Raw genomic sequence first — 24,583 nt, 5'->3', positions numbered from 1 at the left:
TATGGATAACTCAATCAAGGGTTGACAACACCCGGCCAATGCTCCTCTTTTGTAATTAGTTTCTGGGCTGTACAATTGCATTTTATCCTCTGCCAAATATGCTGGGTTGCTGACAGGTAATATTTAAAACTCTTGTTTTATTTATTTGGCAGCGAGGTTATTTCACTTTGGTGAAGCGTAACACACGGGTCTCTGTTTCTGCTGCTTCTGCTCAGGTTTTAATAAAAGAAACATTTCTTTTTTTCTTTCTTGCTCTTTGATATTGTCCTTGCTGTTTTTCTTTCTTTCTTTTTTTTTTCTTTCATTTCCTGTGAAAGCCGAGGGAAACTGCTTATTTGCACCATGACTTCAATTGGCTTAAACTCCCAAGTCAGTGTCTTCACCCCACTCTCAGAGTACAAAACAGGTGTCCTTGGATGTGCTAAGTAAGTTTACTCACAATCTCTTTACACACACACACAAAAAAGGAAAAATTGTAAAGCAGCAATAAGAGGGAATTAATTTCTAAATTTTTCTGTTTGTATGACATTTTCAGAAAATTCACTCCATGTTTAGTTAAGCAAGCATTTATGAGTATTTTCAGCTTCAAAATTTTCATCATAATGGGGAGAAGCATCTCATACAAACTGATTTATTCCTAAGTGCTTCATGGAAAAGACTAAAAAAGCTATCCAATATTCTTAATCTTTTATCAGGTATGAACAGAAGTCAGGAGCCTACCAGAACTTAGCTAGGAGACTTGCACAGTTATTCAGATGATATTCTCTCCAAAGGTTTTCATTCTAATGTTATATTTTTGTCACTCTGAGTTTTCTAAATGTTTTTAAAAAGTTACATATTGTTCTTCTGCAGCGTCTGCACGGCGACACAATGCTTTTGTTGCTAACTATGTTTTGGGGATCTTTTAATTTCACTCCTTGTAATGATCTGCTGCTCAAGGTTAACATTACTTCAGACTCCAAACTTTTGAAACACAGCTTTATTACTCTCATTTCTGTGAATGACCACTGTCTGAGAATGGTGTGAGCTTTTTAACCAATATCTGATGGAATCTATTATGTTCAGAAGGATAATTCAAGCATCTAAGGTTAAGAGAATTTCTTCAATTTTACATCTTTTGTTTGAACAAAACTATTGTAGGAGGAAAAGCGAAAAGTGAATTATAAGAATGCAATTAAAATATTCTTGCATAAGGCTTTACATACAAACCAAACCTCTGAACAGTTGATAATATTGCCAATTTATGCTGTGCAGCCTTGTAAATGTCGCAATTTACTCAACCTCTTTTCTTCTTTTTAACTGATGCGATATTACTGAATAAGTTCATAACATGCACACTATCAAAAGCAGAAGCAGAGGAGAAGCTTCAACCTTTCTCAGTTTATCTTTCTTCAGTTTACTGTCTGGGAATGGAAATGAATGGCCCATCATTCATGCTGTGTCCACACACCATTTTCACACAGTACATGTTTAAACAGGTGTGTGTGTGTGTGTGTGTGTGTGTGTGTGTGTGTGGGTGTAGGTGTCTTTCCTGTTTCCTGATTTCCTGACACACAAAGGGTGCTTTTATACTGATTACTGAATTTTCAGTTTGTAGAAAATCTTCACAATATTTTTTTATGGATATTCACAGCTTTACTTTTATTTTTCTTTTGCTAAATCTTGTGTAACGAGCGATGAAGTCAAAGAGCCTCCATCAGGAAAACAAAAAAAATATCTTCAAATCCAAATAGCGACATCCTTTTTTCCCCTCACTGTTTATTATTATGTTATGGATCCATTTCTTTTGTTGCTGACAAGCACATAGACACATCCCTTGAAATCAGGTTTTGATTGAACACAGGAAAAGTTTTTCCCTCAGCGGAAGATTATAGAAACTTCCTTGCACATCCATCAATCTGCAAAGTCAGGTTAGTGACAGAAAACGACAAACACATTAATGAGTGGAGTGGAACTTCAAAGCCAACTGTTCAATTATGAGTAAAAACACAACTTTGACTGTCGTCTTTGACTGTAGCCCTTTTTAATTCTGTTTTTGTCGACACTGGAGCGCTTGTTTTCTACTTTTTTTTTTAAATTACAGCAGAGTACAGTACAATATATTCACTTGTATTTAAAATGGCACTTTCTCGGTGACAGATGCCCAAGTTGTTTCAGTGGCAAAAGGTACTGACAAACATCATATAATGGTGTGGGAAAGAAGACTGATGACTTTTCACTTTTACTCCCTACATTTAGTAATTCTTGATGTTTAGATTCTCAAAATTGGCTCATTGCTTTTTTTTTTTTTTTTGTTCAACCTCAACAGTGATGACTTGAGGTGAGAGCTGCGGCTACGCAGACAGGCAGAGTCAACTGTGGAGAGAAGTCATCGGGTCCATTCAGAGTACAGACGAAAACACCACTGGCAGCAAGAATGGAGCGCCTGCTATATAATATAAGACGCCTACAATACAAGCTGAACAGGACAGAATTGGTCAAAGACTAAAAAAGTTTATGGAACCTTCACATTTTCCTTTCATTTGGTTTGATATCTATTTAAAAGTCCATGATTATTTTTTATTTTTCATCTCGACTCAAAAATACATGCAAATGTAAGTTTGCAATTTATTAAGGAAAATTGCACATGACCTTCTGGTGTCAACACAAAAACAGATTGATATGATTCATCAATAACACAATCTTACAGTGAAAAACTTCAAACTGCACAAGGTTGATCTGTCTTTTGAAATATGTGAATGCGGTTTTGGAAACAGAAATGTGTGCTAAAATGCTTGACTGTTGGCTTTGGAGATCAAATAGTTAAAAAAAAAAGAATAATTTGAATTATTTGGATATTGCTTTAATTTATATGTTAAATCTGCTTGTTTCTAACTTTACATGGTATGTGCTGCATTGTACCACAGCTACTACACTCATACATTTACAGGCAAACTCACGTCTACCTCCTGCTGCTTTTACCACTTGGCCGCAGCTGTTAGAGCAGCCTGCTGACTGGAGACAACATTTGAGTTCCATTTAGAAGATATCTGTAGTGCCTGCTATTTGTATGTGCATTAAGATGTGTGTGGACATATGTGTGTCGCTGTTAGTGTAAGATAATATCCTAGACAGTGTTGTAGTTAATGGCGGATGGCACCAGCCTTTGAGGTGCAATAACTCCAAAAATAAGATCTTTTTCTGAAAGCAAAAGTTTTTTCTTTTTTTTTTTTTTTTTTGTTCTGCATAGAACTGGATGTCCCTGACTTTATCTGTTACTTTTATTATACCTGTGAATTTAAAAGTAACAGAAAGCATTCTTTCTGTCAAACTCTGTCTGTTAAAAAAATATTTTGAAAATGATTTTGGAGACAAAATTATTTTCCTATCCAACAAGAAATAATTTATTTTATCATCTAAATGAAAAGAAATATATATCCTATTTTTAATCAATGGGCATATGCAGTTTTCTATACAGTTGTAACCAACAAGTGCACTGGAAAGCATGTGCCCTTTTAAAGATATTGTGCTGTCCGTAAACAAGTGTGACAGTGTGAGTGGAATGAAAGTGCTTATCGCTTTCAATGCCAACGCTACACTTTATGCTTTATTTAGATACCGGGATTTTTTTCCGGCATGTAGTTGATGACACTGTGGTGTCTTGCCTCCTACGCCTGCCCTGCCCTGACTCACATAAGAGCTTCTAACAGATAAGCGGTGGGAGAGCGACTGAGATATTCTTCACTGGCTCCACTTTCCTAAGCTGACACATTTTACTGCAGACAGGAATTCTACGGCAGAGATGAAAGTGTTTCTGCAATTATCACAAGGTCGGTCATGCTGGTATATGTTGGTCACTTTAACCTGAATTTCCACAGTGGTGATTTCATCTCATTGCAATTTCCAGGAGTATTTCTTAATAGCAAATCGCAATTCCTCCCCCACAGTTAATCCAACAATAACAATAAGGCCTCACTTACACGGCAACATATTCAAGCGAAAACAGTACATTTTGTTGACTTTTAGATTATTCACCAATGGCGCTTGGTGTCGTTAAAAATTGAACTTTTTGAAAAGACTTTGTGTCCGTGTAACCAGGAAAATGCAGCTTTCCTGAATCGTTGCTGCCACACATGCACACTAGTAAATCGTGTCCATGCGTGAGAATATTTCATTCATAACAATGAATGCACTGTGTGCTGTTTACTCTTGAATACAACAGTACTCCTCCAATAAAGTGAAGATTTACTGCACCATCATCTGAACCACATGTGGAGAGACTTTCTTTTCCCTACAAACAGATGCAATACCAAAGGCCAAAACAACTGAGAAGCTCAGTTACAGCATGCTGTCTCTAGCCTGCATACAGTTGGTTTTATTATATAAGAACAGCACCTACTAGTGGCCAAACATGAAAATGGCATAATTTTCCGCATATCTGCCATTTTCATGTAAACAAACATTGTTTCAAATTATTTCTGCAAAGTGATTCACTTTCACTTCAAATGTCATTTAAATTAGATTTAACACTAAAATAGATTAGGCTAGCGATTCCAGTATGTTGTTTTGTCGCTGCTTTAAGTACATGTTTCCAGTGTTGAGAGTATAAACTACAACATACCTCGATCCTATAGCTCTGAATCCTCAGTTGCCTCCATTCAGCTGCTTTTAGTAGAAAAAGGTCAGTTTCAGCTGGTGGGAACAGGGAGGCTCCTACTGCTTCTTAATTCCTCTTCACTACACAGATGCACACACACCCTCCGCCTTCTTTTTACTGGAGTCCGACAGCTCTTAGGGGACGACAGGATTTTGCTTTGGTCCTTTCCAGATGACCTCCTCTAAACTTGGGTCTTGGGCTTAGCGCACAGGAGGAGCACGAGGGGGAACAGTGTTGCAAATTTGTCACCCAGAGTGTTAAAATTCCCCCAGGAATGTTAATCTGGCCAGTCCTCAAACACACGCACGCACGCACGCACGCACGCACGCACACACACACACACACACACACACACACACACACACACACACACACACACACACACACACACACTTTAATAATCCGCAACCCCACTGCTTCAAAAGGATTTGGTTGGTTCACTACTAGTTGCATTATGACCATGCACATTACAATTGGCTCAAAACTGTCAGCTCTCCAAACTGAGACATTTATATTGAGCCCAATACTGAATTTCAACCTTTAGGAAAAATATGATTTTTAATTAGCATTTATTTGCTTGTAGTTTATGGTTTTTCTGATGAATAGTACACCTCATAAAAAGGAAAATGTGTGCCATAATCATAAACCATGTGGTTGCAATTTACAGAAAAACAGAAGGAAACAACAGTATTGCTACATTACTATAAACCTAAAATCTAGAACATGAAGTAGGAAAGCATTTATAAACTTTTTCAAACATTTATTTAAGACCTGAGTACTGTGCTAAATGGCTTGTAGAAGCCGTACTACCTATCAAAAGAATGTTTTAATTATCTTTTCTTAATTCATTTCATCTGTGTCGAAAGTGGATGCATATATGCAGAGAACAACCTCCGTCTGCTTGTGCGCACAGCCCCCATGAAATATCCAATGAAATTCCCCTAAAGCCTACTTCCTCATATACCGTTTTTTTTTTTTTTTTTAACACTATTCTGGAAAGAATGTGTGTGTGTGTTCTGTCTGAGAGAGAGAGAGAGAGAGAGGGGGAGAGAAAGGGACTGCTCAGATATTTCACCAACAAAACAGGGTAATGTTTACTTGTACCATGATTTCCCCTAATTTGAGTGTTTCATCTTTTTTGTGCGGGTGAATGTGTATTCAATGATCTTTCCTTGTCATAATGTAAAGAGAGAAACAGGCAGAAACTCTTGGCTTTTTAACATCTTGACCTTCAGACATGATTGAATCTGTTCTGCTGCCAGGCCAGACAAAAGCCTCGTGAAAGCAAGGAGTCAGCTCATGACTCGGCCTTAATGTAACCATGAACAGAGGAAGGACAGAGGGAGAGAGAGAGAGGGAGAGAGAGAGAGAGAGAGAGCGAGAGAGAGAGAGAGAGAGAGAGAGAGAGAGAGAGAGAGAGAGAGAGAGAGAGAGCGCTCATGTCATGCACAACATTTATTTATTCAAACTGCCCATCTGCTCTGTGGCCTGAGCTTGGCTGGCACACACACACACACACACACACACACACACACACACACACACACACACACACATAAATGAGAAGCAACTGTTTGACTCAGTCTATTCTTCCCATTATTCCAATACCCTACAAAAGCATTTTTATGCCTGTCGATTGCTTTTTGGGGACAAAACTTTTCAAATTATCATGACACCAATCATTTGTTTACAAGACACATCCTCTCACCCCAAGTTTTACTAAACCACAAACCTTGTGTTTTTCTTGCACTTCTGTCGAAATGAGCCTTTCCACGTGCAAATATCCTAACAAAAGCCTTTAATGATATTGATTTTAATGACTTGAGCACAAGAAACTAACCTTGCTAACCTTGAATTACAAGCTGTGTTTCATTCAAAGTGGTTGCGAGATCATTTGTCTCAATCAATATCAGTTACCCCGTACGCTGACTGAATGGATATATCTATCTCTCTCTATCAGTCTGCCTATCCCATTGAGAAATCCCCGATCCTTAATAACAAACTGGAATACATTATGCCACATAGTACCTGAAAAGGGACCTGAATCGTCAGGTGTTGTGGTGCTGTGGAGCCATACCAGCGTGGTCCAGCCGCTGCACAGCTGGGGATCGTGATGACAGCGAAACACAAAGGAGGCAGCTGTTCAGTGGGCGGGTCTGTAAACAGTTATGACTTGATGACCCTGTACAGTGTTGATGTGTCAAAGTTGCCTCTTTGTGTTATCACTCGCCCGTTCGCTCAGAGTGATGAACATTTGCTTCCTTGTGTGACAACTCTGTTGTCAAAGCTGGTGTGGTGTGAAGACATGGGTAGTTACAACAAACACAAGTGGTGTTAAAATAATGACGGATTATGCTTACATGGGTGTACAATGATTTGCACTTACGTGCACAGGCACATACATGACCATGTTTAGTCAGGCTTACAAGCACTGAGCGATGTGTGAAGATGTTGTCATGCAGGAAGGCGGACATACCAGTATCGTGGCCTCAGTGACCTCTTTATGTTTAAAGAATGCATGCACCTTTTTACTTATTTCTCAGAAAACAAAAATGATGGTTTGACACTACTTCTTCAGATCTACATAGTTAGAATTAGATCACAGAGAATCTGTATCTGCAGACATCCCACATGATTTTATATAACTGTATTCACCTGGAAAATACTTCAGTGATTGATGTCAGTGTATGCTTCAAATACATGCTTCAAATATATAAAGTAGAAGATACTTGCAAATCAGTGTTTCTTTAAACGTGTGTTGTTGTCACAGTGATGGTAGTTTATCCTCAAGAAATTCTTTTGTGCTGAAATCAATTGTCAAAACACAAACTGTTGTAAAATGTGGTTTGAATAAATCCATAACAACCACAAATGTGACCCTGAAAGCAAAAGAATTGGAAAGAACACCCTAAAATTCAGTGTTTGGAACCGTAAATCTCAGATTTTGTGGCTGCCAGATTTTGCCTTCCAGGTAGATGTCAGATTATTTCACATTGACATTGTATTTTGCTAGCATCATTTCTGCCTTTGTATGGTTTTTCCAAAATTTTAAAGGGTCCAAACCAGAGGTAGCCACTGTGACGCCCATGGGCACATGGTAGTTCACAGAGATTTTGTGAGTAGCCTGCAAGGCATGCTTTAAAACTGTGGTCAGTACAAACGGCATGATTTGAAACTTCAGTAATTCTATAAATTTGAAACAAGTACATCTCTGAATTATTTTGTACCCTTGAAGCTGCTGCCAGTATAAAAATAGTTGACAACCCCTGTGCTAAACTCTGTCTGCATGTTATACATTTACCGACCTTGTAAAGTGTCTGTGAGTATTGAGAAAGGCACTATGCAAATTAAATATATTTTAAAAAGGGAGTTTATCCCACAACAATTGATGGGGACACATGCTTAACCTAAGTAAATTAAAAAAAAACCGCCTTGTCACATTTATGTAGGTTAACCAAAAAGACATGACATAAAATTCAAGAACATGTTTGAATCAGCTTTAATGCAATGTTGGTCACGTGTCCAAAAAATGACGTTCTCAGAACTCAGACTCAAAGGTGGCGGCTATCTGTAGAATTTCTGAGATTGTGAACAGAGAATGAACAGCAAAGGCAACAGCAAACAGTGCAAATATCAAGGTAATTATGGAGCTGTAAATGATCAGATGAAATGATCAGAAGCTTCTAACTCAACAACCATGTGCTTCTGTCAGTTTTGTCACTGCACTTTATAATGATCAACTTCTTTTTCCTGTTCAGCATTTATTGCATCGTAAAACATAACTGCATGAAGTGCAATCATTATTGCTATTTCACAGTTGAGAGGTAAATGCCAGGGAAATAAAAAACTTGTGAAGACTCAGTGGATTGATAAAGGTTTTTTTGGTATTCTCAGCCAAGGAGTTAACCTACATATACTCCAAGGTGACTTGAGCCAGCCTTATCAAACCCTGTTAATAGGCATTACAAAAACCATCTCTGTGACATTTTCACAGATATTCAAAAATATGCATTTGCCACAAAAAAAGGAAAAAAAAAAAGACAAAACATGATTGAGTACAAAACTTCTCTGGGGTTTTTAAACTACTGAAAAACATGAATATATTTGTATAGAGAAGGCTATCTCAGGATGGAGCTTTTGTTTGTTTGAATAAATTTTTCCATTACATGAAGTACAATGTAAAGTGTGCTTTGCCTCTTTGAACCACTAGTGCCACCAGCTTGTAAGAAGTTGGCTCTGATTTAATGAAAGGTATCAGATGTTATTTTACTGAAGGTGGTGGTGTTGAAGGAGAAATGCTGAGATAGTTTTACAAGAAAAGACGAATACATGAAACATTGCCCAGCAGTATGGGTTGATATCCCTGATGAAATGTTCTGGGAGAGCATGTGGTTATTACCCCAGCGGATGTTATTGTACAAAACCGAAGACGGGTAATGAAATGATATATGGTCCTTTACAGAGCAGGCGGGAGTGTGTGCACTTGAATGTCTGTTAGGGCACAGGTGTGTCTGTTAAATGAAGAGGCAGGCGTTACCATCTGCCTGAGAGCAGCAACAAAAGATGATGAGATCTCGTCCTGGAGGAAATCTACTTTTGTTTGCCCTGTGTGTCCCCCGGCTTCACCTTTAACATGCACACACACGGTGGTGCTTTTGGCTCGTTCCCCTTTTAGCCCTCTGATGGGGAAAAGGAAAAGGGGGATTACACGAGGAAGTAATTTGTAAAGAGTCATCTGTGTCACCTTATTGCAAGGTTTCTTTTACTTTTTTATCCAGCTCTTGCCAGCTGAGAATGAAAGGGAGTGCGAGGAGGGGCGCAGGTATGAGACAGAGCACTGGCAAGCGGTATCACAGGAGGAGGGGGTGTGCCTCAGAGGGCGGACAGACTTACAACTTGTCCTGCAGTTCCTGGACCGAATGACTCTTTGTTTGACACCTCGTCTGACAGTGGAGCTCTGCCAGGCACGTCCGCTGCTGGCTGACAAACAGCGTATCGTGTCTCTTTCTACCCACCTCTCCCGCTCCGAGCCTGTGGTGAGGGTGACGAACAAATGAGAGAGTAGGAAAGACGGAGTTGAAGGGAGAGAGAGAGAGCGAGAGTGACAGAGCCAAATAGGGAGAAACATTGGGGAAGGAATGTATCAAGTTTGCCTCCTCCTGCCAAGAGACCTGAAGGTAGCTTGTATTAATGGTATTTTTCATCTACAGATCTTCTATCCAATGTCCATGTTGCCACATGCTTTTTTGTATCTCCAATTACACTTAAAGAAGAGGCTTTTGTCCTTCTTTTCTTGTACTGAAGATCTATGGCCTTTCCATCTGAGTACGGCCCAGGTTAACGCCATGTCGAGGGTTGAAAAGCTGTCCTCTTTCGAAGTGAACACAGTAACATTGTAGAGCTGAGGAGCTCACATTTGGTCAGGTATTTATTTTTATTGTTGCTCCACTGACATGGCTCAGCAAGATGTTGAAACACCCTTTCTTACTAAAAGCTGCCACTCACGTAATGGCAAAAGATGGAAGGTAATATAAGGCCAAGATGGGGAAAAATGGAGGAAAAAAAAGAACAGATGGCATGCTCTGTGTAATGGAGGCCTTAGCAGATGTTTACTTTTGGTTAAGGACAAAAATGTGACCAGCCATCGTGAGACTCTGTTGTGTGGGGCCAATGGAAGTTAGACCAAATTGAGTTAATATGCATTAGCATGGCTGTCCCTGTCGGAGGCAGGTCAACTCCACTTTACAAATTATTTCAAGCCATTTTCAGTTCAGTTTCAGTTCTCCAAATGCACATGTCTAGAAAGACATTATTTGACAAAGAGAAATAAAACAAGTGTTATTAAACAGTTTGAGCAACCTTATGACTTTACTGTGAGGCAGCAGGGAAAAGAAGTTTTTTTTTTTTTTTCCTTCCCAGGGGGCAAGAAAGTCAGCCGTGACGGATAGAGCATATCTTCTGCATCATTACATTTGTACTTCAGGTCCGCTTCACAGATTTATGTACAGGAAAAGCTTGTTGTTGCTCTCTTTCCTTTCCACTTGTTATTGCTTTCTCCTGCATGCCTGACTCCATGCACTTGAACATGTGATGTGGAGGCATTTTCAGCCTTTTTACTTTAAAGGTTGCATCGTAACCATGACCAGCTAAAAGTCAAATGTCACACTTTGGAAAAACTGAAGTTCGTATGGTCAGTTTTCTCCGTTTGTGCTGATTGCATCAGCCTCCTTTATTTTATTTTATTTCTTCTTCTTTTCTTGAAAGCATTTATAATCGAGCAATGTTTTGGTAAAGTTACCCAAAATTTGAGAGTAAAACTCTTTAAAATTCTCCACTTTGATTCTTTATGTCACCAGGGATTGTGATGTGGATTTCTGCTTTGCTCATATCGTGTTGCTGCTCATCTTATAACTTATAACTTTAACATCAAACTGTGACCTCCTATGTCGTTAGCTACGCTTTCGAGAGAGAGAGAGAGAGAGAGAGAGAGAGAGAGAGAGAGAGAGAGAGAGAGAGAGAGAGAGAGAGTGTGTGTGTGTGTGTGTGTGGAAATCAAATAATTTATGAGGTGAATTCATCAATGGCAATTTTGAAAAAGCTAAAGCCACATATTTGTCAGAGCAGTCAAAAAATGGTTATCCCTCATAATTTCATATGGAATAACTGATTACAGCATTTTAAATCCAAGCGTAAATTAAGGCACAATGCGGTATGTGCTCTATTTTGTAGGCAAACTTTGTCTGACAAAAGACGCCTTTGAGGGGAAAATTGAATTTGGATCTGTGGATACAGTCAGGGGTTGAAAATGTGCGTGCATGCCAGTGTGTAGTTTAAAGTGAATGGCCCCATACAAGAATGTGCCTGCTGCATGCCAAAGGTGTGTGTGTGATCGGAGAGGCAAATGCCTGTATCTGTGTTTGCACGTGCAAACATGGTTTAGAGAAATTGCCTTGTTGGTAGAAAGCAAAGACCAAACCAAGCCTCTTCCTCTCCTGCTCATAACTTTAGCCTCAGTGCAAGCTCACATTTTGCAGCAATTCCTGTTCCTCCTTCCAACTCATACCTTAGATTAGGACCAGACGCAAGGACTGTTGCGTGAGTGTGTGATCACTCTGATGACGTGCCGAGGTACAACTGCTATGACAACCTTAAGCAGAGACCTTCAAGGGATTTTCCAAAGCTATTTCTTTCAGTAAATAAACAAATATTTTTATTTCCCTGTCCAGAGCAATGGCAGCAAAATAATAAAGGCCAGTGAGTCATGTGCAGAAACCCACATATAGACATAACAAACTTGCCCACATGGACAAAATCAAGGCCAAAGAATGACTGGCCATGTAAGCACCAGGGGAGCAAAAATCACAGAGTTATAAACAGATGTTCTGAAGTCACAAAATAAAATTATCTCAAGACTGAAGTCCTCTGCAATCCCAACATGTGTTGGTCTGCTGTGATAAATATAACAGTGTTCTCTCTTCTTTAATTATATGCATTTAATGCTGTTTATGCTGTATTTGAATAATCCAACCTCTATACCACTTCATCCAACAAATAATCGCAAGGGGTTGGCGTCAGTCCGAGCTTTTGTTGGACGAAGGCAGGTACACCCTGGAAAGATGCCCCTTCTATCTCAGGGCAAACACAGCGAGCAGAGTGCTGGAGCTGATCCCTGCTAACAATGGGTGGAAGCAGATTCAGCTCCAGTCCATCACAGGGCCATGTGTACCTTTCTATGTTTACAGAGACACACAATTCTATGGGCAATTTAAAGTCACCATTAGACTCAAGTGTATATCTTTAGATTGTCAAAGGGACCTCTGGCATTGTCCGAGAAAGACAATTAAAAGTCATCAATTAGCCTCAAATGCATTTTTTTCTTTCGTTTTATTTATTTATTTATTTATTTATTTATTTATTTATTTATTTATTTATTTTTTGCTGCTTGAGGAAATCAGAATATGGATAGAAAGCCCGAGCAGGGAGAACGTGCAGACTGAGAGCCATATGCAGACCTCTCTGTCTCTGATGCTCGTCTCTCTACGGCTCATACTTCAAGTCAAAATTTTAAGGAAAATGCAAAACTCTTTTAAATGTAAAAACTTAGGATGAAAGAATATCTTTTAAATTCAGTCAGGTGATGCTCAATAATCTTGTTTGCATGTTTGTCTGAAATAATTCTTTATCAAGATTGCAGTGGGAAACATTTCAGACATGACTGTATAGTACGCACTTCATCCGCTGCTCACTTCACTGCAAACTCCAGCAAACTCTCTCCAGCTGTCAAGGCTTGTTATCAATATAGACTGTGAGACTGTGTTTTGTTTGCAAGCTGTTGTCAGCCTACTCATCAGTGTGATTTTGAAGTTAAAATCAAGATGTCAATTGAATACACAATAAAAATTCTTAATGAGCATCAAAAGCCAGTCAGAATTGCATTAGCTCTAGCACATTTTGCATTAAACCAAGTTTATTTTAATTACTGAAGCTTCTTTCACTTTAATGTGTCCTATTTTCATGAAATAGAACAGATTTTTTTTTTCACATTAGGGACTGAAATAGTTAATTCCAACATCAGTGTCTAAGCTTTGCAAGTTGGAAACAAACTATTCAGAACCATAAGGTCTCATCTCGACAATCAGCTTGAAAACATAGCTTCAATTTATACCAGGTCACTGACTTTAAATGCGGTAAGGGGAAGTCGATTAAATGTGGGTCACTGCAATCACTGTGTTGCTGCTATCATTACATTGCAATTAACATGCTAATGGCGGTGGAGTGACAGGAGAGACAGGGAATCAGGATGAGCTGGAGAGAGAGTGAACAGAAAGCAGAAACAAAATATAGAAAACACGGATTTTCTCTGTGTGTGCAAGTGGTCTAACTCTATCCTAAAGATTATTTACCAAGCTTTTCCACCGCTGTCAGTCTTCATAGTAAATGTGAGCATTGTATGGATTCAATTAGAATTGTTACATCAATGTGAGGTGCAGAAAGCAAGACAGCTGTTTATCCAAACACATTACTGATTTAATCAGTACAACCGTCACACAGTGGTCCCTAACAGCGAGTCAAGGAATCGCCAAATCCCCTGTAATTCAAATGGTGCAAAAGATACAGTGCTTTTAACTTCAATCTGCACGTTCTTACGCTACATTTCTGTTAAAGCACTCTCTGTGTTTGTCTCCTTTTTTATTCCATGGACCCTCCAAAGTAAGTCTGGTGGTGAACTTTTCACCAAAAAAACACAGCTTCAGCAGACAACTCAGAAATAGCAGAGAGTGAGATGGCTGCAGGCTCCAGTGTCTCAGCCCCCAACCCCCCCAGCCCCAGCCCTCCCAAACCCCCCTCCACCCCCACGTCTCCTCTAACACAATCACCTTAAAAAGGTGGAGACCCTAAAATACCCCAATTAAACCAATACTGTGAGTAAATGTGGGAGTGGGTGGGAAGCCGAGGCAAAGCGGGGGGGAAGTGAGCAACAAAAAGACGGAAAGTGTATCAAAGACAGTGGGAAGATGAGCTGGAGATAAATAGAAAATTAGGCATTGTTTTACCATGGAGGAACAAACCCACAGGGAAGCAAAATATAAAGAGAGTGAATTAACAGCATGAGATTTCTTGCTATTGCACAAGACAGATCCACCCCGTAGCACCAGAATATCTTCTTTTTTTTTTTTTTTTTTTGCTACAGACAGACAGAAGGAAAGAAAGAAAAGAAAGATAAAGGAGTATAGATATTGAGGCAGTGATTTACACTCCTTTTCGACGTCTTGTCCATGAAGCCTGGGGGTAAAGGAAATGGCAGAAGGCACAGGGAGATAAGAGTCTGCTTCATGGAGGTGTAGAGATCATGACATTCCAAGAGATAGCCTTACACTTCTGTCTAGCTTGGCTGACTAGAAAGGCAAGAGAATGCAGGCAGATGTACGAGATGTCTCGAAGTCATTGTTTTGATACAGCTCTAAATGACGATAATATTTGACACTGTCCTTGCAGATTTAAATGTTTCAATGGTCGCCTTGGGAAATGTTTAAGTTTATGTTCATTTGGCTTTGTCACAGGTTGGGCCTTTAGAAATACAACAGATGTTTCAATGTATAAATCTTGTTGCTTAAAAGTTCATTGTATCTGCATTATCCTTCCAAGATCTTCACTTCTATCTTTGTTTCTTCAACAAATTAACTAAGAAGTAACAATGAGCTTCTGTAAAAGAATAAAAAAATACCAACCTGTATTGAAATGTGCTTATCAGTTTGCTTAATCCAGCCTACAGAGAAAAATGTAAGAAAAAAAAAATTAGTGGAATATCCTCAGATAACCCTGCAAAATGGACAAGATGTGACTGAAACTGACAGAGATCCAGTCCTGTATCAAACTTCCTTTGAAAGTAAAACTTCATATGTCCTTGCTTCTAATCCTGATGCAGTTATTATAACATTCAGCTCAATGTGACCTTTCACTTAACACACAGACGCGAGGGTGCATTGCATCTCTTCCTCTCACTAGCGGAATAAAGCAGCATTATTTTACACATGCAGCGACGTGCGATCTTTTTCAGACAGAGAGCAAAGTGCACCAGAGTGAAAATTTAAAATGTTCAATTACAACTTAGAAACAGCCCACAATCCTGACCAGTGCAGAAGCTGCCAGACGTGCAGTGATTCACAATGACAACACAATCAGTCATTCGCACTGATGTTGAAACAGGGATTGAGTGATGAAGCCATTCCCTTACGAGCAGACAGAGGCCTAAATGTATCACCAGTCATGCCACACCATTCATTATCGGCCTGTGGCTACCGGGAGGGATGTGATACATGATAATGCCGCCTGTTTTGTTTGTCATAAATTTAAACTCTCGGTCAACATGGAAATCACCATCCAAGCCCAATGGTACCTGTGCTGCCTACTCACCCAAGGTGGGCAAGTATTGAACCATCTGTGCTCACTAGTTCATATATCCACCAATGGACCCGAAGGTGTGATACATCAGATGTAACAGGCTGAAAGTAGGGCCAAACACTGGCCATTATGAAGCCAGAGCACTGGAAAATGACACAAAATGCCTCATTCTGTCTCTCTCTGCAGACGTGCCAGACAGTTCTCATGACTATGATGCCTCTTCTTCTTTTTTCATGTAACAACTTGATGCTTTCACATGGCAAAAAGTCTCAGTGAAAGTGCTGAGAAATGGCCTGACCCATTTAGGAAAAAAAAGCCACAGACTAATAGCGATTGAACTGTGCTACCCCACACTTCCATTACATTTATTATCATAAGTAATAATTTTATGAAAAGTGTTTATTTTTTCCAGGCTCTATTTCCTCACTTTTTTATGTGAGAAAAGACAGAGGTCGAAGAGAGGAATGAGTAGGGAGTAAAAAATGATGGAGTGATTTAGTGGCAATGAATTAGCGTCTGGTCGACAGTGAGGATTCAAGGGCCACCCTGGGGCCCTTTTTTTTTACTATGTGTTTGTGTCTGTGTGTGTGCACGTGCACGCATGCGTATGTTGAATAGGGGGGTTAAGGTTAGAATTTAAGATAAGATAAGAAAGACAACAGTGGGTGGGGTGGTTTAATTGTGTTTATCCAGAGCTTTGGGGCTGTTGTGAATGTGAGTGCGGGTGTGCACTCTGTGGGTCAACATGGTCAGAGGAGTCATCTTAAGTTACTTTGACATGAGGGAGACAGATCACTGTTGAGAAGGGCGGAGGACCAACACACACAAGATGTTCAGGGGTGTTTGTTAGCATCCTGTCTCCTTCCTTCTCAATACCATACGTCAAAGGGGAAAGACAGATGAGATTCACCCCCCGAGTAAACACAAAATCATCCCCTTGTGTATTTTTAACTCCACAGATCCAGCAGTTTCCACTCGCCAACCAATTCATTCAGACAATATGGGATAGCTGAAGGCCCTGACAAGCTAAAACACCTTTCTTACTTCCGTTAATGGCAAAAAACACCCCACTAATGGACAGAATGGTTTATTACCACTTCAATCATCCCTGGCATGTGTATAGCTAGTCTTTCTGTGCGTCTCTGTTGCACAGAGGCCATTAAAGTAGCCATCTTCGGAGCTGGGGGTGGGCAGGTAAAACAGACCACTCAAGCTCATACATTACCTGTAAGCTGTTAGGAGGTCACTGCCCTCAGGCACAGATGAGTGATAATGCTTTCTATAGCCTCTGTTAAATGATTCTGTCTTATCACTTCTGCTATTGTTTTTGATACGATAGAGCTGTAATTTAGATAATTAATTCCTTTACCATGACTGAAGTCTGATGTGTGTGTTTCATTCGTAATTAGCTACTCATAAAAAAAAAGAACAAATAAAGCAATGCAGGGTAGCTGTTAAAACACAGGCTTGGTCCAGTGCTCATAACTGTATCTGTATCGTCACTATCAGTGCCCACAAGCAAGTACAAGCCCTGACAACCACCACACACGTAATGTCGTGGCCTCACAGAACACATACAAAAACACAGATGAATGATATGTCTGGAAAGGACTATGGGAGGTATGAGGAGTCACCGAGACAAAGAGGAGATGCGAGATCAAGATATCAGCGGAGAGTGAGCAACACGAAGTACTTCATCCCAGCTTTGCCCCAGTGTTTGGCCAGAAAATCCCTTTGCACCCTTAACAGTAGCTCCACACACAAAGACGTCATTAGAAAAACATGCATCGGCAGAGTCAAGCCTGTTGTGTTTGTTTTCACGCCAGTAAATAACAAAATTCCACACAGACAACAAGTAAGTAAGCTGTGTGGCCTCTCTGCAATGATCTTTATTTATGTTGTTTCTTTATGTATTTAGAAAAAAGTACGTCATTGTTTCTGATGTGATAAAAATGTTAAACTTGATCCATAAAAGCACTGCAAACTAGATCCATTCAAAAGATGAAAGGGCCATTTGGCAGCTTTGGTTGCACAAAACACTCATCCTGGGTGGACAGGTGGGTGAATCTAAATAGTAATTATCTAAATTTATCTGAAATATAATAGACAACAAAGCAGCATAGAGAGCACACTGTTAAAAATGAAGGTGCGGTACCAAACTAGCCAAACCAGAAATATTATCAACTAAAATGATTGCGTCCCATGAAGGAAATGACCAAGTCTGTGAGTTGTGTGGAAAAGAGAAACTCGTGGATGGACTCAGTGATTTGAAACTGGAAAAGTCAAAATTAATTTTTCAAATATATTGCATGGTGACCTCGAGGTTAGGGTTGTGGATTGAAGATTCTTTCATATCAGTTGCATCAAATGAAATGATTTTATCCAAGAAAAAGTCAATTTTTCCATGCTGAAACTTCTTTGGAGGTTTATTTGACAGAGATTTGCCACAAATGTGAAACAAATTCTAATAAAATAAAGTTCAATGTTCAAACATGCAGCATCTACTCACACAGTTGTAAAAAAAAAAAAAAGTTGTCAAACACCATAAGCACAAACATTTCTAAGATGAAAATATTACCCAGTCTTGGTGGGTTTGGTTGCGTGGGGGTCGAGAAGGGAGGACTGTCTGCCCACCGTTAGAAGACTTTAGATTAAATCCAGGCCACAGTCTTTCTGTGTGGAGGTTCATGTTGTCCTTATGGCTCCATTTGCCTTTGAATGTTCAAGCTTTCCCGACAACCCAAAGGCTCGCTCTTTAGTTTATTGTAAATGGTGGATTTAAATTCCACATAGAAGTATGTGCATCTCTCTGTTACTTCAATAACCAGTGATCTATGTGAAACTTTCTTTTCACCCAGTCTTCACAGAGCTGGGCTCCAGCCCTCCTCAAATGTTTTTCAGGTGACTGATTTACCCTTCAGTTCTCACTGGCAATGGACAATGTAAGCATGGAACCACCATGAAGCACTTATCTCTAGATATTTAACTAGATATCTCCAATGTTTCCCCTCAAAAAGGGTGTGATGTAAGTTCAGTCCAATTTTGAAAGAGACATTTGTTTAATCGCCTCCTCTTACAGAGGAAATCTTCCCTTAAAAATTGTTGTTTTAACTGGTTTCAACATGTTACTAGGAGACATGAGTTTCCAGCAGATGTGGGATTAAAGACAAGCTAAAGCCCACCTACTGCTAAAATACAAGTCTATTATTTCAAGTGGAGTGTGGTGAATGATGATTCAGGCTTGTTGCAACGTTCATCTTATATTTTTAAACTCAACTGAGAATCTCTGTCAGTCAGATGGATTTCTGGAAACTTTGGGTATCAGGCAAAAGCAAAGGATCAAAATATACAGTTTTTGATAAGACCAAGATTACAGTCAACACATTACAGCACAATTATTTTGTAATTAGGGCTCCTAATTACTTTAATCAAACAGCGCACTAACAGAGTTAAGTAGAAGCAAAAGAAAACCTAATGGAGTAACACATTTTGTAATTAGGGAAAATCTTTAAATTATATATGACTTCACTAGTATGTAGGAATGTGTGTGTGTGTGTGTGTGTGTGTGTGTGTGTGTGTGTGTGTGTCTGTGTGTGTGTCTGTGTCTGTGTCTGTGTTCGCATCACAGCAGGTGGTCTCACCCTTGTTGTGTTTAACATTGTGGTTGACATATACTGTAGATAATTCTCCTGATCGGGACTGCAAAGTTTCTCTGTCTCTTCAGATGGAATTAGCTCATGTTTATACACTGCAGTTCACAACATATATGTGAGATAAAGCCCTGTGTACAGCACACAGATCTGCAGTTTATCATGAACACTTACAAAAGGATGTGCTTGGCAACCTGACAGCATTGTGAAATAAGACAGAAAATACTTTTAACATAGCAGATATGATTTAAGATACATTCCTGAATTAAGTCAGGGTTTATTAAGGCAAAAAGCTCTCAGTGCAGGACTGTCATTTTAGAGTTAAAGTCTAAGTGATATCTTCCCTCATAGGCTCTGTGTAATGTCATTACTTGACTGTTCTGAACAAACGTAACCCCCCCATTCACACACACACACACACACACACACACACACACACACACACACACACACACACACACACACACATACACACACAACACACACACACACACACACACACACACATGTCACACACACACACACACACACACTCACACTCACACACCACACAGAGTTGTTTTTTTTTTCTTCATAAAAAAAATGCATTTCAAGAACATTTGATCATTTCATTAAACATGGAAGGTCTTTACATGATTAAAAATCTAGATTAGGAACACAAAATGTGCGTTTCTATTTTTAACTGGGAACTTGCACTTCGGATGTGAAACTTTAAATATTAATAGTTATTTCAAAGCGGCACAGTGGATTATTATACACTTTTAATGGCAGGCTCTCTCATTATATGCCAACATTTCGATTCTAATTGCTTTACTTTGTGTAATTTACACATTCTTGCTGAGAAGCGAGCAGCGGGAGTGAGGTCTCCAGTTGTGCTCCTCTTTCTTCCAGGCCTCAATCTGAACTCTAACATCATGTGTCCAGTCTTTAATTTGCTCCTCTTTGTGAGGTGAGATTGGAGGGCGTTCGCTGGGGGAAATCGATGGGAAAATGGGATGGAATCTGCTGAGTGCATCATACTGAATGGAGTCAGCTCTCTTGGGCTTAAAGGGAATACTGGAATGAGAAAGTCTGGACAATGTTTCTAACTTACAGGAGGCCGAAGACAGCAATCTACTTTCTCAAATCCCCATGCAGAATGTACATGTAAGATTAATTTTGTGTTATACAGAGTTGATCTGGGTTTTTTTTTTTCTTTTTTCTGTTTTTTTTTTTTATGGATTCATTTGAGCTCGACTCTGTTCAGGCCTGTCTGTTGGTTTCCTGCCAACAATACCACATATCCCAAACACAGGAGTTTGCTTTCAAGAGGGAAGTTTGACTGGCAGTTTTACTGTAAGTACAAGTTTTTAGAAGAGAAGCTCCTATTGTGTGGTCAATGCGGTTTAGCGGTAACACTAAGAACTGGTATAGCAGGATATTTCCTTCCCTTCGGTGAATAGCATCCTAATTACTAACATCCTGCTGCAGTTTAATTAGACATCACAGCAGTGAAACAGCCACGGTTTGAGTGTAGTATCCTGCAGTGAAAGATAGTAACAATGAAAGTGAATTCATTTATTGTATGTTAGTGAGTGTTGAAGTCGCAGAAATGGTTGTTAGTGCTGCGAAAATAGCACAAGTTCAGTGACAGAGCATGTTTTCACTTTGACATAGGGAAACTTGAGGTGGCACAAAATCATGTTCACTCAGTTCTAGATGCAAAATGTAATCATGTACATGGTGTCTTCTACACGTTTTACTGAACAGCCCTACTATGTCCTCCTTTTCATATATATATTTTTTTAAAGCTGGTTCTTTGAAATGACCCAAACCTCCCTGCCCTGGACAGTGCAGAAGATTATCCTCAATTAGGCAATTAGAGCAGTGCCAGGAACAAGCTCTCTTTCTGTCACCATCGCTGCCCACCGCTACAGTGCCGGACACCCCGTGATGTCCTGTCATCTGCTCGGCCTGTCAGTGTCACTTGCAAGCCGGTGTGTCTAAGCCGCTGCCAACCAACACGACACACGGCGCTGTCACAAAATCCTTTATAGCTCTTATTTTTTTCTACATAGTTTACTCCTTCTGCATCAACATCTCTTTCAGGCTTTTACTTTCTCCTCCTCTCGACGTCGCTCTCAAGTCTAAATCTCCCCTTAGTCATTATTGGGTTGATGCCCCGCATCCTGGCATCTTTTCTTGAGCAGAGAAAATAAATAAATAATGAAAAAACACTTTATTGTTATGGAACCTGGTGTAAAGGGCCTTAGGAAGACACAGTCACAGTGCAGCAATGCAACCCCACTTTAAGCTTTGTGGGGTTGCTTTGACAGCTGAGACCATTAATTTGCCTTTTTCAACATTGGCAGTAATTCTACATTTTGACATGAGACACAATCATAAGAGGTGCAGCTTAGCTACACAAACTCAGACGGCTTGTAGTTAGTGATACCCCCCCGCCGCCCCCCCCCCCCCCCCCCCCAAAAAAAAAAAAAAAAGAGAAGGAACTCAGTCACAAATTCACAAAACTGGCAACATTTAAATAACCAACAAGGCTTATGCTTCATAGCACAGATCTCTGTCTCCCATTATTTACTCCTCTCTTCTATTATCACTTTAATTGTCAGCAATAAACAGGGATTCATTCACATGAGGTGGCAAGAGTTCTAGAACATGTTATGCTGGTGAGTATGAAACACAATGCAGCCTTCTAGAAAGTTAGAAAAGTAATTAAATTACACAAACGCTTCACATATTGAAAAATGTGTGTGTGTGTGTGTGTGTGTGTGTGTGTGTGTGTGTGTGTGTGTGTGTGTGTGTGTGTGTGTGTGTGTTAGAATTGGACATGGCTGCATACTTCCCCTGCTTTTGCCAGCATATTCATACTTCCTCTGTGGATAATAGGGGTAGATTTCGCCTGACATCGGGCATCAGGTCTGTACATCCTGGTGAGGTTTCCAGTATGTAACAGATCAGCCCTGGCACAGAGATAGACACTTAGTCCGACAAAAAACCAGGAAGAAGATAAACCTAATAAACATTTCTTTGGATTGTGAGTAAAAGACATGAGATTGTTCTGGCAAAACAGATGTAAATACTCAACGCAGAAAGGCCATAATTTTGGAAGAGAAGGAATCATCAAATACTTAAACACCAACTCCACACAGAAAAATTATCATTCTGACTATGCTTTTGGTCTATTTTTTACTTTTTTGTTGTTTAACATAGGGGGAATAAACTTTAATGTTCACATGTGTGAAAGTCAATTAGTTAACTTCAATTAAAATCAAATTAAAGTGTGTGATACGGTCACAAGGGGAAGTTTACGTCTGGATTCCTAGTCGTCATCAGGGTGACAGTTTAGCTAACCTAATTTTGGTGTCATCATGTTCACCAAAAATTCAAAGTAACAAATTCAAAGTGGTCAAAATGATTAGTCAAGTCATCATAAACTTTTGAGACTGCCAGACATACTGTTTGTTGAATGCGCTGTTTGAAACAGATATGGAAACTTGAGTTGCCCCAACATACAAAAACATTGTCTAATGGCATCAGAAATGTTTCAGACTTTACAGGGCCTCAGGTAAAGCCACTGATGGCAGTAAATGGCATTTCATGTTAAGTTGATCTTGCCACATCACCTACGGATTTTAATAATACTCCTCTATAGTTTGAGCCAAGTCATTGATGATCAAGCTGGAACTCTACATAAACATAATAAAAACACTCAACACCACACTTAATAACTAGCTGAGCTACTTTGGAGAGTTCATAAAACTCTGCTAAACAAATACGGTCTCCATTTCTCACGCAACAACAGGAAGCTAATTATTTCGACATTGTGAGCTGGGGAAGGCATCTACATGGGTGTTCACAGCATGGCGTCTCCTTTGATGTTGCAAATCTGTCCACTCTTCAGCCTCAGACTGCAGACTGGTAATGATTATTTGGCTATGGAAGTCTTAGTCATTTTACAGCACACTCACGTTGCAGAGCAACCATGGGACAAACATGTTTACTCAAAACTTTGCTCCATTCTTTATGCATCTTCTGACCAAAGTTGACGTAGTTTATCTTAAGATACTCAAAGTTGATGTGCCTGCCCTGATATACTTCAGTGATGACACTATATAACAAAAAACAGCTTCTGGGTCCAAGCACAGTGTATAAATTAGAAACATGCTTTGAGTTGTAGCTAACAAAGTGTTGGATTTTTCAGCTGGAAAACAGGCGGTAACACGAGGTCTCTACTGCGCTGTGCTATGCAATGTGCTTTGTAAAGTGGCACTTAAAGGATGTCTGTGAGCTTCCCTTCCTGTCAGAGCCAGCAGTCCACTTGAGACTCAAGTACCAACACACATTTTGCACAACCACCCAAAATAACCCAAGCAGGTTCCCGCAGCCTGGTGGAAAGGCAAGCGACCACTTTACAAGAACGTAACTAACACACCCAGTCCTCAAAAAGAGTTCCTGCACAGGTGTGATTAGATACTTTCTCGTCATTATATTAAGGTCAGGAGCATGTATATATATATATATATATATATATATATATATATATATATATATATATATATATATATATATATATATATATATATATATATATATATACACTCAACAGACTGTTGAGACCAGGCTCACTAGTAAATGGCAGGGTTTTGAAGTGCTACTACGAATACATAATCAGCGCTGTCAGCTTATAGAGTGTCTTTCTAACACATTAGCCAGTAGGCGTCATGTTGCAAAAAAAAAAAAAAAAAAAAAAAGAAAATCCTGCTTTCTAGGGTTACTGTGAGCCTTTTGGGCTCTACAAGCTGCAGGCAAGTGGACTAGTGTCTTCTCTGCTTGCTGTCTGCGCCTCAGTTGAATTACTCTAATGTTGTATCCCTCGCTGTTTGTAGCTTGTAATGAAATTAATGCCACTTTAATTTGCATCACCTTCTCCTTGAGTCTCCAGCGGTAGAATGAATGTGGCGTTGTTTCACTGCAGGACACGTTGAGAAGAGGGGGAAAAAAAAACCAAACAATAACAACAAAAAACACTGGAGCTTGGAGAAGTGCCGAATGTGTGTTAACAGACTTGTAAATGGGTCTTTTAAAGTGTTTTTCAGCAGCACTGCTTACTGCAGCAGTGTGGCCAGCCAAATTTTCTTCTTTTTTTTTTTTTTTAGCTTCATCTTTGTGCCTATGGTTTTCATCATACATCCATTAGTCCTGAAGAATTGAAGACACCAGTAGTGCATTGCTCTCCTGAAGGTGTGTGATACAGCCAAACTCAATGTCAGATGATCCACTGAATCATACAGCCTGGAAATCAATGTTATATCCTCCGTGTAGTCATCCTCACAAAGGCAGCAGTTCATTGATCACTCTGCTCCCTCTCATCTCAGCATCAGTTTCTCTAACCAGA

This window comes from Salarias fasciatus, chromosome 23 (assembly GCF_902148845.1).
Source record: "Salarias fasciatus chromosome 23, fSalaFa1.1, whole genome shotgun sequence".
Taxonomy (NCBI): Eukaryota; Metazoa; Chordata; class Actinopteri; order Blenniiformes; family Blenniidae; genus Salarias; species Salarias fasciatus.
The sequence above is the reverse complement of the archived record's forward strand: the minus strand, read 5'-3'. Positions refer to the sequence as shown.